The 14,514-nt window shown below is 46.2% G+C and overlaps 1 protein-coding gene across 2 annotated transcripts in view; it reads left to right on the top strand.

The window, feature by feature from the left end:
* LOC148685042 (uncharacterized) overlaps window positions 1–14,514 on the top strand; it is a 63,439-nt gene that overhangs the window by 11,269 nt on the left and 37,656 nt on the right. For both annotated transcript variants that reach the window (XR_015951034.1, XM_088673996.1), the window contains exon 2: window positions 9,924–9,997. The gene's annotated coding sequence lies outside the window, so the exon portion shown is untranslated. The remainder of the gene's footprint in view (window positions 1–9,923; window positions 9,998–14,514) is intronic.

The raw sequence follows: 14,514 nt of genomic DNA, 5'->3' as shown, positions 1-14,514 counted from the left end.
TTTTCCTCAAAAAACACACTATGGCTTATTTTCAAGGGATGTCTTATTTTTTTCCTCCTCCTCCTGCTGCGGCCGGCATTGCTGCTGCGCCTATCACTATGTCTTATTTTCGGGGTATGGCTTATATTCCTTGAATGCTTAAAAATCCTGCTATGGCTTATTTTATGGGTATGTCTTAAAATATGAGAAACAGGGTACCTTTATCAGGGTTTGCTCAGCTAAAGAAAAGTCAGTCTACAACCTCTGCAAAGTTAGAAAAGTGGGGCAGTTATGAAAATGTACGTTGGGGGCTTGCCCAGGACAGGATTTTGCTGCCTGAGGCAGAACAACAAATGGTGCCCTCCCCCACAAGACAAGGTGCCTAGCTAAGGCTGGTCAAGTTGTGTTGGCACCTGAGGGAGAAAATCCCCCACACACCTCTTCCCCTTCCTGGCAGAAAAAAAAATGCAATCATTAAATTACAAAGAGCTGTCTGCTGTCTCATGACACCCAGAAATAGCTGCCTGAGGAGGCCATCTCACTCTGTCTAATGGTAGAGCCAGCCCAAAACGGTGTCTGTGTGTCTTCCTTTACAGTCTTCTACTCAAAGGGCTAGCTAATCCAAACACATTTTAAAGAGAATGAATCCTAAAAAGGAAGAGCAGTAGGAGTGTTGAATTGCTTATACCAGGCACCCCCAAACTGTGGCCCTCCAGATGTTTTGGCCTACAACTCCCATGATCCCTATCTAAGAGGACCAGTGGTCAGGAATGATGGTAATTGTAGTCCAAAGCATCTGGAGGGCCGAAGTTTGGGGATGCCTGGCTTATACAGTGGTACCTCGACATCCGAATGCCTCGACTTCCGAAGGTTTTGACTTACGAAATCGGCAAACCCGGAAGTATTTTCGCCGCGCACGCGTTCTGCACCTGCGCGGCGAATGTGCAAAATGGACGCTTCGACATCCGAAGGATTTGACTTATGAAGAGCGCCGCGGAATGGATCACCTTCGTAAATCGAGGTACCACTGTATACAATTAGTACATGGGCAGGAGACTGTGCAAGCCTACAGGTCACTTGGCTAGTCTTTTGTACCCTGGTGAAATGTGTTGGGCAAGGTTCACTTCATGAGCCCTGCTTAAGAACTTCCACGTGTGCAGTGGGGCTTCCTTCTGCATGCCCCTTGAAATGGACTGGGGTGGGTTGGGAGAGCCCCCAGGAAAGTGCACAGGGGGGAGCAGTGGGGGATTGTTCCATCCGGCAAGCTGAAATTCCTGTGCAGGTAGAACATCCATAATGGCGTGATGCTCAATCCAACCCACTGCATTCCTATCTTAAGGATGATGATTATTTCTAACTAGCAGCCTTGTATCCAGTATTGCTCAGGAGTGCTAAGAAACCAAAAGTTCATTGCAGTTTCAAAAGGTTCGGTCTACCATTTTGATTCCAAATGGTGTCCAGCTGCGTCCAAACATACAGTGAAAACCTGCTCTTTATTCTCGGGAACTGTCATGCAAAATTTGTTCATGATAACTTAAGAGACATCCAAATGCTGAGCGAACAAAAACTTTCCAAGTTATATAGTGGATTGTGAATTTATACATATAAATGCGTACATGCACATTTTATCATAGAATCTTAGAGTTGGAAGGCATCCCAGGGGTCAATCTAGTCCAACCCCTGCAATGCAGAAATCACAGCTAAAGCATCCATGACAGATGGCCATCCAACCTCTGCTTAAAGACCTTCAAGGAAGGAGAGTCCACAACTTCCTGAGGGAGACTGTTCGACTGTTGGAACAAGTGTGTCTTTTGGTTATGCATTTCCTTTGTTTGGTCCCCCCCCCCCATGCTGGCAATGCATAAGTGGCCTTCCTAAGTGTATTTATAGAATTGGGCCATCCATGCTAATCACATATATATATATATATATATATATATATATATATATATATATATATATATTATACCCCGCCCATCTGGGTGGCTTCCAACCAAATATTAAAAACAATACAGCATCAAACATTAAAAACTTCCCTAAACAGGTCCGCCTTCAGTTGTCTTTTAAAAGTAAAATAGTTGCTTATTGCCTTGACATCTGCTGGGAGGGCGTTCCACAGGGCGGGCGCCACTACCGAGAAGGCCCTCTGTCTGGTTCCCTGTAACCTTGCAATGAGGGAACCGCCAGAAGGCCCTCGGCGCTGGATCTCAGTGTCCGGGCTGAACAATGGGTGTGGAGATGCTCCTTCAGGTATACAGGACCGAGGCCGTTTAGGGCTTTAAAGGTCAGTACCAACACTTTGAATTGTGTTCAGAAATGTTCTGGGAGCCAGTGTAGAAGTACACTTTGCAAATTCTAATGGAATCCACTTCCAACTAAGGCAGCAGTCCTACCAACTTATATCTTTGAGTGAGCCCTGTTGCATTATAGTGTAACCGTTCCCAGAAAACAGGCGTAGAGTTTATTTAGGGTGACAACTTTCCATAGGACTCCTAATGAGCAGAAAGCTGCTCTTCCTTGGAGTTGCCCCGAATGTTTACAGATTGCTTTGAACCTAACGGTTTGCCAGAACAAATCACAAGGCAGTGCTGGGGTCTCAAATAGTTACTACATTTTAAATCATAAAACATCATTGCATAAATGTGTTCATAATTGAATCCTCATGTGGATTTTGCTACTTAAGGGCATAATCCTAACTTTGCCTATTTGGAAGTTAACCCCATTGAAATCAACAGGACTTCTGATTAAACATGGTGAATATTGAGTTGCCAGCAAGTCTTTGTTATTTATCACTTTGCTTCCTATGCAACTCTATGTCAAAGTAACCCAGTGTAAATATAGCTCTCGCAGCTGATTATCCAAATGTTTTATATGTCCCTTGCAGTGTTACTGTAACCTTCACCTCTCTCTTAGTGTTTACTTATTTGGAAGAAAGCTGCTTAAAACCAACAGGACTTATTTCCACATAAATGTGTTTTAAGAGTGAATGTTAAGATTTAAAACATATTTATGTGGAAAAACGTCCTGTACTTTAGAAGACCTTTCTTCAAAGTGTACTAGGACTGTGGTCTGAAGTTGTGCTGCATGGAAAAAAAATGGTATATTTATATTACGTACTTCAAGTTGAACTTAATTAAAGCAACTTAGAAGCCCCCCCCCCTGCCCCAACAAGGACCCATTATGGGGCAAGTGATCCATATCACAGCAAGGGAGGTAGGCTTAGAGGTCACTGCAATCAGGTGATGCCTTGCCACCAGCTCTCTGTCTAACTAACCACTGAACTGTTAAAACGAATTGTACAAGGAGTTCATCTTTACTTCTACAGATGGTGATTCTGATCTGAATGACCAGCGTTGTACTATCAGGGTGAGGAAGTGGGGGGGGTTAACTCATGGGAAAAATTATAACATCAGTGCCCATTCAACAAATGGTGCACATGAGAGCTATTGTCCCATGTAACCCAGATCCATATTGTCCTATGCCACAGGGGTGCAGATTCTGCATCAAAATCGTTATGTTCTCTGACGTCATAATGATTCAGATGAGTGACACCTGTCAAAGAGCTTGTTGCACATTTGGGAAGCGCTGCACTTTTCTTTTCTTTTCTTTTCTTTTCTTTTCTTTTGTTTCTACAGTCCCTGTACGCAGCGCTTCCCAAGCGCAGGGATTGCAAAGCCCTTTTGGCAGCACTTCCAAAAGGCCAACAATTAGCTAGTTATCTGCTGCTTGGGAAGTACTGCACAAAGTGCTTTGCAGGCACCCCCCAATTGACAGTGCCTGCAAAGCCCCCTTTGGCCCTTCCCTACCCCATGTCAGACTTCATCAATGACATCAGATATAAAGCAAGTGGGTATGACTTGCCTGAAACAGATATGTGACATGGGCCAAATGGGGAGCCCTGGAGGGCCAAATTTGGCCAGCAGGCCAGAGCTCCCCCCCCACTTGTTTTAAGTCTGAATTCAGTGTGGGGCCAGATAAAGCCTCTCTAGACACTTGTGTGCCTGCAGCTGCTGTGTTGGTATATATATGGTTAGGAGTTTTTTGCTCCAATATATACACTTGCTTACATTGAACAGCATTCACCATTGGAATCCCCATTCGCCCAGCCTAGAGAGATCCTTTGGGAGCTCTTCACAATCCCTTGTTGTTCTTACCAACCTGAACAATTTGGCATAATCAGTTCACTCTATGTTATTTATGAACAAGTTGAAAATCAGCAGTCCCAATAGTGACCATTGGGGGACTTCGGTGCCACAATATAGGCAGGAGTGGTGTGTCCTGTTCCACCCCTTGAGGCTTCACCCTGCATAATGGCTGGCTTGGCCCTGTATTTAGGAGTATAGGAAGCTGCCTCATACCGAGTCGGACCTTTGGTCCATCTTGCTCAGTATTATTTACACTGACTGGCAGCCGCTCTCCAAGGTTTCAGGCAGAAGCCTCTCCCAGTGCTACATGCTGGGGATTGAACTTGAGACCTTCTGGGTCAAATGCAGATGCTCTACCACTGAGCTGAGCTGTTGCCCTTCCTTGATGCCTTCTGACTAAAGGATATGATATGGTAAAACAGGGAAGGGGAACCTGTTGGATCCCAACTCCTCTCAACCCCATCCGGCATGGCCAATGACCAGGAGTGATGGGAACTGGAGTCCAAAAACACCTAGAAGTCCCCTACCTTGTGTCAAAGCAAACAGGGCACCAAGAGAGTGGAGCGGAGCAAATTGGCTATTGACATGAGACGAGTACTGATGTCCTGGAACGGCTGTCTGGAAATCAAGTGGCCAGCCCTAGAAGCTAAGAGCATAGATATCTTGCAGAACCTAAAAGGGTTGGGAAGCAGAGGCACAAGCGGGAGCTGGAGTGGGCAATGGAAAAGTTACAGTCTGTGTGGTGGCTATTCCTGTGGTCTCCTGGTACCCAGAGTTGAGATGCTCCTGGGGGCTGGAGAAGGATTGGGTTGCAGCCAATCATCTTTCCTCTTTTCTTAGATTAGAGTGATGAGCAACCACTTCCTCCCGGAAGCTCAGTGGCTTGGACCCCCGTAGGAGCTTTCACACAGCCATTTTCTCGGCAGCGCATCCTGTGAAATCTCGAAGAGCAACAGAGCACCATAGGCAGCCAGTGGATTTTGGCAGCCTCCCTCTGGCTGCCGTCTTCATGCCGCTGCCACTGCAGGAGAGCAGCTTGGATTTGAGGAGAACTGGGCTGAGTCGGAGGCTTGTTCACAAATAACAGTTGCCATCTGTCTTCTTAAAATAATAATAATAATAATAATACTACATGACAACTCGTACTTTCCTGTGGGCAAGGCTTAATGTAAAGCAGTTGCACAAAAGCCTTTCATTAGCATAATGTTCAAGCGATGGCGAGATATTAGGTTACCAAATGCTGAGGCAGCTTCAAGAATCAGCAAAATGAGACAGCTCCTAGAGCTCCTTGCAAAATGGCCAGAATTCCTCCTTGCCATTTTCAACACAAATAGCCTCCTGTGGTTTTCAGTCAGGATGAGGCACTGTCAGTAAATTTTTGCAGAAAGTAAGATGTTTCCTGTTTTAACCCCTTAAACTAAGGAAGGTTCTTCCTGCTGTTTATAGATTTATTAGTTTTCTAGGCTGACACTTTCACGGATGTTGATTGAGGCTAGGGGAGGACACAACAAAACTTTCCAATTTGTCTTGGGGTTATTCTGCGGTGAGTTTAAATAGCCCACAGTGCTAGTCTGGGCAGCCTTCCTGTGACGCAGAGTGAAGAAGCCGCCTCAGGCAGATGATTTGGGGTGCTCTAAAAGGACAGCAAATGGTTAATTATTTAATTCATTTTTGTTGTGTTTTTACTGGCTGGGAGCAGGAGAGTCATTTGGGTGATTTATCTGCCTCTGGTCCCAAAACAACTTGACTGGCCTAGGGCACTATGGCTAATCACCATGAAATAAGGGTAGGACAGGCATTTGCTGTTCCATATCTCAAGCATATCTCGAGCCAGCTCTGTTAACATCTGGAACTTGTCATCGTACCCTCCTGTGGCATCCAGATGTTGCTGGACTACAATTCCCATGACCCACGGCCACTGGCCATTCTGGCTGGGCCTGATGGGGAATGTAGTCCGAAGCAGTTGGATGGCATCAGGTTGGGAAAGTCTGATCTAAAGGAGCTTTCTTGGTGGATACTGTCCTGTGCCATATGCAGTCCCAAGCAGGTGTTCCTGGAACTGATGGTTGAAGGGTGGGTGGCTGTAGTCTTTCCAGGTGTAACTTGCCTATGAAACCAGCCGCTGACTTGATTTACCGTAAAGCTTGTTGATTACTGTATACAATATGAATGGAAGCCAATATTTGGTTGTGCCCAACAAGCCCTGATCTATTGTTTATTGGGTTTTACATCCCCAAATGTCCAAATAATATATAGCTAAAGTAAATTTACATACAAAAAATAAAACAGCAGCAGACATGACAAATAAAAGCTATTGGATAAGTCAGACAAAACCACTTCCGCATCTCCACGGAACAACAACACCACTTCATTATTTATTTACATGGCCTTTTTTCTCAGCAAGGTGAAAGGAATTCTTTACCTCATTATCATAGTTGTCAAACCTTCCTTTTTTTGCGGGAAACTCCCTTATTCCAAGCCACAGCTGTCAACCTTCCCTTTTTTTGCTGGAAATTCCCTTATTCCAGCGCCGTTTCCCGCTGCTATCCTGGATTGTTAGCTATACCGTAGACCAGGCATAGGCAACCTTGGCTCTCCAGATGTTTTGGAACTACAACTCCCAAGATCCCTAGCTAACAGGGCCAGTGGTCAGGGATCATGGGAGTTGCAGTTCCAAAACATCTGGAGAGCCAAGGTTGCCTATGCCTGCCGTAGACTGTCCCCGGGACAGGTGAGGCTGCTGATCCCTTATTTTCAAATCTGAAAGTTGACAGCTATGCTCATTATCATGTACATTTCATGAGTAGAAAGTAGATCTGAGGTTGAAAGATGCATTTGTAACACCTGTACTACACTACCGTCCTAGAACGCCCTAGGCGCCATGTTTCCCTAACTCACAAGCATGCACACCACAGCACCACTCAAGGAAGTTAAGCCCCTTCTAGCTGGCGTGTCACATTAATCCATTTCAATTGCAACCCTATGCCAGCTTCACTGGGACCACACCTTCTGAAAACCACTGGCCTTTCTTCTGAGTAGACACATATACATATGATTGCACTGTTAATGGTCTCAGCATGCAAGCTTATGCACCTTTATCTGGGAGTAAGCGCCAGTGAATCCAATGCAGCTTGTTTCAGAATAAGCAGAACATACCGTGTTTCCCCCTTTTTAAGACACCGTCTTATTACTTTTTTTTCTCAAAAAACCACAGGGTGGCTTATTTTTGGTGGCATGTCTTACTGGTATTTTTATTACGAGTCTGAGGGAAGGGAGGTGTGCAGCCCTCTCTCCCCGGCCCTGGGATGTTCGCGAAGGGCTGCTCTCTCTCTCCTCCAAGGTGGGGATTCACTTAATAGCAATCTGCTACACTGGAGCTTCTTAAATCTAAACCAGTATAATGGAATCTATCTGTGTGATACAGTCCTAGCAGTAGCCTATACGTAAAGCAAGCAAGGATCTCTACCAGCCAGCTGCCCATTGTCTGATGTTCCAACAATGTAGCACTTTGTAGTCACTGATAGCAAAGAAGCTACCTGCTGAGAACAAAGAAGCCAGCTAAGCAGCAATTAAGATTGCTGACTTGGTAAATGGTAGCAATTGAGAAGCAATTGAGCCAGCGAGGTGAGGAAGCACGTGTTGTTAGGACCTGTTAGGACCGGCAGTTTAACTTTTGTGTAGAGCAGCGTTTAGCAGCTCCGTTTAGCAGCTCGCAAACAGCGAAGGAAAAAGTCCTTAATAAATAAATAAAAGTCCCCAAGGCAAGGACTGCGATCCAAACTACTTACAAATCCTTAAAGGGGCAGCTCCACAGACAACCAAGCAGCATAAGGTAGAAAGAAAACTGCAGCAGGCTTTTTAAAAGGCTGCCTTATGCCTTCGGTAAAAGCAAGGAGACAACAATCAGACACGGGAGATTCCCGTTAAGAGGAAATCAACGTGCATTGAATGGAAAGGTGGGGGGAAGCGAGAGGTGGGCTGTGTGTGTGTGTGTGTGTGTGAGAGAGAGAGAGAGAGAGAGAGAGAGAGAGAGAGAGAGAGAGACGCAGGGGGGGGGAGAGAGAGACAGACGCGCGCACGGAGGTCTCTCCCTAAAAGGGAAAACAGCCTTTGCATTCTTCAATCGCCCCTCTTTTCTTCCTCGTGCCTTCATCTCCTCCCCACCCCACTTTTCTCCCCTTCACCAAGTAGAGCTTACACAGCTTGGCTAAAAAAATATTTTTGGATCCTTTTATTTAAAAAAATGCTCTCAGAAACGGGAAAGGGAAACCACGAGGCTTTGGCAGCCAGCAGCTACGGCTGTTCGGTGCATTTTTACAAGCTTTTAAAGGAAATACGTGTCTGTGGAACGACAGCAAAATGGGGAGAGATTTTTAGGGGGGGAGTTGGCTGGCGGGAGGGGGGTTATTGCTAGTGGGTGAAGGGTCTATCAGTATGTCTTATTTTCGGGGTATGGCTTGTATCGCGCAATTGCTTAGAAATCCTGCTATGGCTTATATTATGCCTACGTCTTAAAAAGGGGGAAAGACGGTAGGATTGCACTGTGGAGGAGTAACTGGAATAGTTACTAAGTGCCGTTTTGCATTAATTATATGAAAAAGGAGTTTGCTTTGAAATCAAGGGTTGTTGTTTTTTCTTTTTGCTTGTAGCATCTGTCACTTTTCTCTGCTCTAGGTTCTGTTACATTTTTAGATAGCTCCAACCAGATAATGTAATTGCAGCTTAATGATAATGTACCCTTTCGCTTTTACCTATCTATCAATCTGCCCTCCTGGCAGATTACTTGGACAACACTGATATTTAGTTAATTTATTACTCATGCCCAGTACATTTTCAAGTGTACCTGCCTGGTGTAATAAAAGAAAAAGAGGAGGTTACATGATTTGTTCTAGTTCACGGCACTTCTGAACTTGCACAAGCCTTCTGCTGCTTATAGCCGTGCTATCTTATATCTCTTAGCCTTTTTTTTTTTTTAAAGCCAAGCACCCATAAAAAATACAGAACAGTGTTTGTAAGTCATGCTCACCTTCCATACTGTCTCATAAGAACACAAGAGGCTGCAAAAAAAGAAGTTTTTTTTGTTTGTTTTTTGCAATTTCTTCCCCTACATTGCTTCCAACTGCAGTATTCCAGATATGTCTGGGAAATTCCGGACGTATGGCAAGCCTAGGACTGGCCAGGTGAATCTTACTTCAGCACTGGTAATGGGACAGAACCTCCACCATACCTGAGGCCAGCAGGCAAGCTTAAGAGGGAGAGGGCAAGCCACGTAATTCACACAGTATCTGTTCTCCATCCGTCCACATCTGCCACCTAAGGAGGCTGCTTTACTCTGCCTAATAGCAGGGCTGGCCCAGCTTACACCAAGCCAAATGAGTGGTTCGGCCAACATTCAGCATTGTCTCTACACTGACTGTTGGGGGTTTCTCTCCAGAGTTTCATATGATATTCTTCCGTAGCTCTCCCTGCAAACAATGGTAACATTTGTGTGGAGAGCATCACTGAGCTACAAACCTCCTCCCGCTGACGAGGATAGGAACTGGATTTCCAGCAAAGCAACACCAAAAGTGAGGCACAATCTGTAGAGATATAATGAGCACAAGATGGAGTGCAGAGTGGACTTGGGGGGATGGGGGGTTGGTTGATCGTGAGAACCATGGGAATTGTCCAGTGGCATCCTACGTGGTTTCATCTTTTCCACTATGGTATTTAATATTTCTCTGGAATTGCTGGGTGTCAGCAGGGTATTTGGAATGAAGTGTCACCATCTCTCCCCCCCCCATCTCTCATCTGAATCAGGAGAGGCACATCAGGTGCCAGACCAGCTTGGAGGAAGCAGTGGGCTGGATGTGGGCCAATGCAGTGAAGGACAGGTAAGAAATCTGATAAACAAACAAACTTCCAAACATTGCAGACGGTACTTTAACTTCAGCAAAGCACCCAGCAGCCCCAGGTGTCTTTAAGATTCTCCATCACTTACGTGTTGTGAAAGTCTCAACTAGAAAGGAAAGGACTTTCTCCTAATATATGTGATAGGGACAAACCGGGTGGTGTTGGGGACCATCATCACAACCAGCCAAGCATTTATACTGAATCAGAATATTGATGCAACTAGACGGGGAACTGTGGAGCCTCCCTATCTAGCTTATAGTGTTCACCTCCTTCCCTTCCTTTGCTGAGAATTAGGCTTGAGGGAAAAATTGTTGGAGCTAATAGGATGCTTTTATTCAGTGCCATATTTTTTTTTGGGGGGGGGGAGGTAGGCTTGCAGTGGAAAAGTGAAGGAGTCCCTTGCATAACATCAGGGATGGGGCAATCGGTTACCCTAGGATTTCATATAGCCCTTAGCTTAATTTCAAATGACTTGTCCCTTCCTTGGCAGCCTGCTGGGTGGAGAGAAAGTAAGAAGCCGTGTTAGCTTAATGCAGAAAAGGGAAGAAAAGAGTATGGCCTCCAGCATTTATTATCCCATTGCACCCTATTCCTGGGATCTGGCTTTGGCCTACTAACTTGAGGTTTGCTTTTTGTGTGTGTGGCTTAGTAACATGGGTGTAGCCAGGACTTTTGTTAGGGGGGAGCAGGACTAATGTGATTGGTCAGTTAGTTAAGTATTTCTATTTCTATTGTTTTACTTGATTGGGGTGGGGGGCAGCTGTCCCCTCAGCCCCCTCTTGGCTACACCTATGCTTGGTAAGAAGTATATGCCTGTTGTTGTTTAGTCATTTAGTCGTGTCCAACTCTTCGTGACCCCATGGACCATAGCACACCAGGCACTCCTGTCCTGCACCGCCTCCTGCAGTTTGGCCAAACTCATGTTCGTAGTCTCGAGAACACTGTCCAACCATCTCGTCCTCTGTTGTCCCCTTCTCCTAGTGCCCTCAATCTTTCCCAACATCAGGGTCTTTTCCAATGATTCTTCTCTTCTCATGAGGTGAGTATTGGAGCCTCAGCTTCACGATGCCTATGACGCTGCTTATATTATTGATGCCAATGTGATTGTTTTTTAAGCGCAGCCTGGCATTCTATCCAAGAAAAGCTTTCATAAATCAGGGAGGAAGAGGCCTTTCTGTGCACACTTCCTGTGCTTCCGATCCAAACATGAATAGTTGTATAAAGAAGTCGAAGGAGAAAACTGGCACAAATGAGCCACTTAGGCAGTTGTCCTACTTATTTGATGCTGTGAGAAATAAATTAAGTAGATTGGAAACCAGAATCCCATTTTCACGTGAGATATAGCCAGCACGGCCACGTCGCCTACTTTCCAGAGCGCTGTCCTCTATTTGGAGGCATTCTGCACTTGAATGGTTGTCTGGTAGAAGGATAAAGAACAATAAGAATGGAGAGCAAGGGCCTTGAAGTTGCTTAACCAACCAGGGAATCTCAGGTTTGTGGCTCGTGGTTTTTGTAGGAATGGCACACGCTCCTCAAGAGTGTTGGGTGAAAACAAGTGCAGCTTTATTGATTATATAGCAGGTGAGTGGGGTTGGCATGACACGAGGGCAAGGGCAAGTTCATTCCAGCCAGCCCTTGCTATTGGAGCGGCGTTTTGTTTGATGGTTGGGAAGCACCCAACCAGCTCATGGGAGTTGGCCACAGTGTCAGACCCCACTGTGGGGCAAGACAAGCACCCAGGATCCCACTGGGCATCTGGGGGCAGTGGTGGAGAAAGAGGAGTGCGGTGGGAGTGCACCGCCCCCAGCAGTGTGATTCCGGTGGGGTGACATCACAGCTGGCCCCCGCCCGTGCTGGGTGCCATGCCCCACAGGTGGTGCGCCACACCCCCAGGACGCGTGCCACGCCCCTGCGGGTGGTGCGCCATGCCCCTAGTACGTGCGCCAGCCCCGCCCCCACCTGCACTCCACACACCCCCTGTGCCAGAGCATGAAGCTCTGCCACTGTCTGGGGCAGAGGTCCACTCCTAGCCAGGCAGGGCCCCATTTGAGCTAGGAGCATGCCTTGAACCTATCATCCCCTCCAGGCCCTTACTAGTCTGATCCTGCCCAATGCCCTTTGTGCACGAAGTAGTGACAGAAGATTGAGAACGCCTTGCATGACAAAGTGCTCACTGAGGGAAAGAGGTGGGAAACCCAGAGCCAACTGAGGTTGAGGAGGGGGAATAATTTCTGGAAAGTGCCCCATTCACTTTGCATGCAGAGCAGAACTTTCCAAAAGTTTGAACATGTCAGTGGGTCACGGCCTATGGAAGACCTCGAGTTTAGAAGTCATTTGCATCCCTGTGTGTAAATCAGCATGTCAACCTGCATGGGAGTGAACGGAGGCCCTTCTTGGAAGGCAACCACCCTCAGAAACCAAGTAGCTGGCAGTAAGAGAAGGAGGCTTTGGGGTGTGTGTGTGCTGCTTTATGTCTATAATCCCCCCGCCCCCCGGGAAGTTTGTCTGGTGCATGTGCTGTTGTCTTTTAAGCATCTGGTTAAGAATGTAAGAAGAGCCTGCTGGATCAGGTCTCGATGGCCCATCTGGTCCAGCATCCTGTTTTTACAGTGGCCAATCAGATGTCTATGAGAATCCTGCAAGAAGGACCAGAATGCAACATCATTCTTCTCACTTCCCAGCACCTGGCATTCAGAGTTATCCTGCCTCCGAGAATGGAGGTACAATGTAAACATCACAGCAAGTTGATTTTTAAAGTGAAATGCTTTTTTAAAAGTTCTAATGGGAAAGGAAGCTTATACGTTAAATGCTGTAATTGAGTCGCCGAAGTTGGTTTTGAAGGCATAGTGAATTTGGGAAGTGCCTTTAATTGTTTGGGAAGGGCATCAACAGCTTTTAATTACATAATTGTATGATGTTGAAAACACATTACTGTGAATTGCCTAGGATATATTTGCACCAAGAGCATTAAATAAAAATAAAATTATAGTCCTCAGTATTCAAAACATAATCCAACTCATTACAATTGAGGTACATTCCGGATTTTATATTATTTTTTAGACTAAGTGTAATCTTTGTTAATTAAGGCGTTTTGGTGCATCATGTGTGAGGACAATACTGGGAAAATAATTCTAAATTTCATTAACGAAGGCATTGTGACACCCGGGGTGGGGCATCACTACGTAGGGCGCATGTGCGGCGTCATTACGTACGGCGCACGCGCTGTACGTAGCGACAACACACATGCACTGTACATAGCAGTTTGCTGGAGGCTGTAGCGGTGATGGAGGGATCCCACTGCTCGAGTGGAACCAGTGGCAAACCACTATGTACAGCTGCACATGTGCTGTACATAGTGGTTTGCCACTGGCACTGGGATACTCTGCTCGTGGCTGCAGCCACGAACGGAGGATACTCCACATGCAGCTGCAGCGGCGCGATGGCTGCTCATGCCTCTGCGCCCGGGCCGGGGCAACAGGGCAAGCACCCCACGGGGTGCCTTGTCAGCCTCCCAGATGTGGAACCTGGGGCGCACTGCCCCTGTTGTGACGCCACTGGCGAGAAGGCTCTGATCTTCTATCTGCTGAAGCTTTGTTGGCAAAACCAACTGTGCAAGCCTATACATGCTTTCTTAGAAGCCCTACCAAGTTTGGTGGGGTTTACTCCTCAATAATGGGAGTTTAGGATTGCAGGCTTGAGTTCCGTCTGCGTGTAATGGCTGAAGGCGTCTTGTGATTTGGCTCTGGTAGTGTGGCACATGGCTCTCAAGCATTTAACATTTCTGTGACATTGCTGTTTGCACAAGCCATGACAGAAAGCGTTCAGGAGAGGTTGTTTCCTTTTGATGTCTCACAGCAAGTCGTCTTTTGGTACTGGTGGCCGGAATCAAAAGCCCTGTGGCTCAGTAAAGTGACCCTTTTGACACCCGCCTTTTGTGTGCTTCCACCCGCACCCCTCCCCTCCCCAAGAGCTTATATTTCATCAACCGTTTCCAAGGATTGTGAGTGCGCCCCACACATCTTCACTGCTGCTGGTGTGTTCAGAGCCAACAAACAAAACACAACACACCATTATTTGATTTGAATGGCTGCTGGGCTATATAATGGGGAACAGAGGAAACGGGGAGAATAAGGCCTTGCTATTCAGACAAGAAAAATCCCCAGCACCGTGTCAAAAGGCTATGAAAGCGCTTTCTGGCTTTTTGCCATGTGGCCTTTAACATGATAAGAACAGGGCGACACAACCTGCCAGTCAGTCATGAACTTGCCTGTAAAGAGGAGGAAATTAAAGGTGGGCTCAGCATTTTAATCCAGCGTACAATGTCATTTCGGTGGCAATTTATTTTTATTTATTTTTTAAAAAGATGCAATTTTAATTTCTCTTCAGAAAGAAAGGAGAATGTAGGTAGCTTTTAACTTTTCACCACTGTTTCAGATTCTCTTTTTGTCATTCCCAGCCTCAGTGCCCCTGCTCCAGTTTTCACCTCTTGGTATGAAGG

This window comes from Zootoca vivipara, chromosome 7 (genome assembly GCF_965207765.1).
Source record: "Zootoca vivipara chromosome 7, rZooViv2.hap1.1, whole genome shotgun sequence".
Lineage (NCBI taxonomy): Eukaryota > Metazoa > Chordata > Lepidosauria > Squamata > Lacertidae > Zootoca > Zootoca vivipara.
This window is presented reverse-complemented; position numbering and strand designations above follow the sequence as displayed.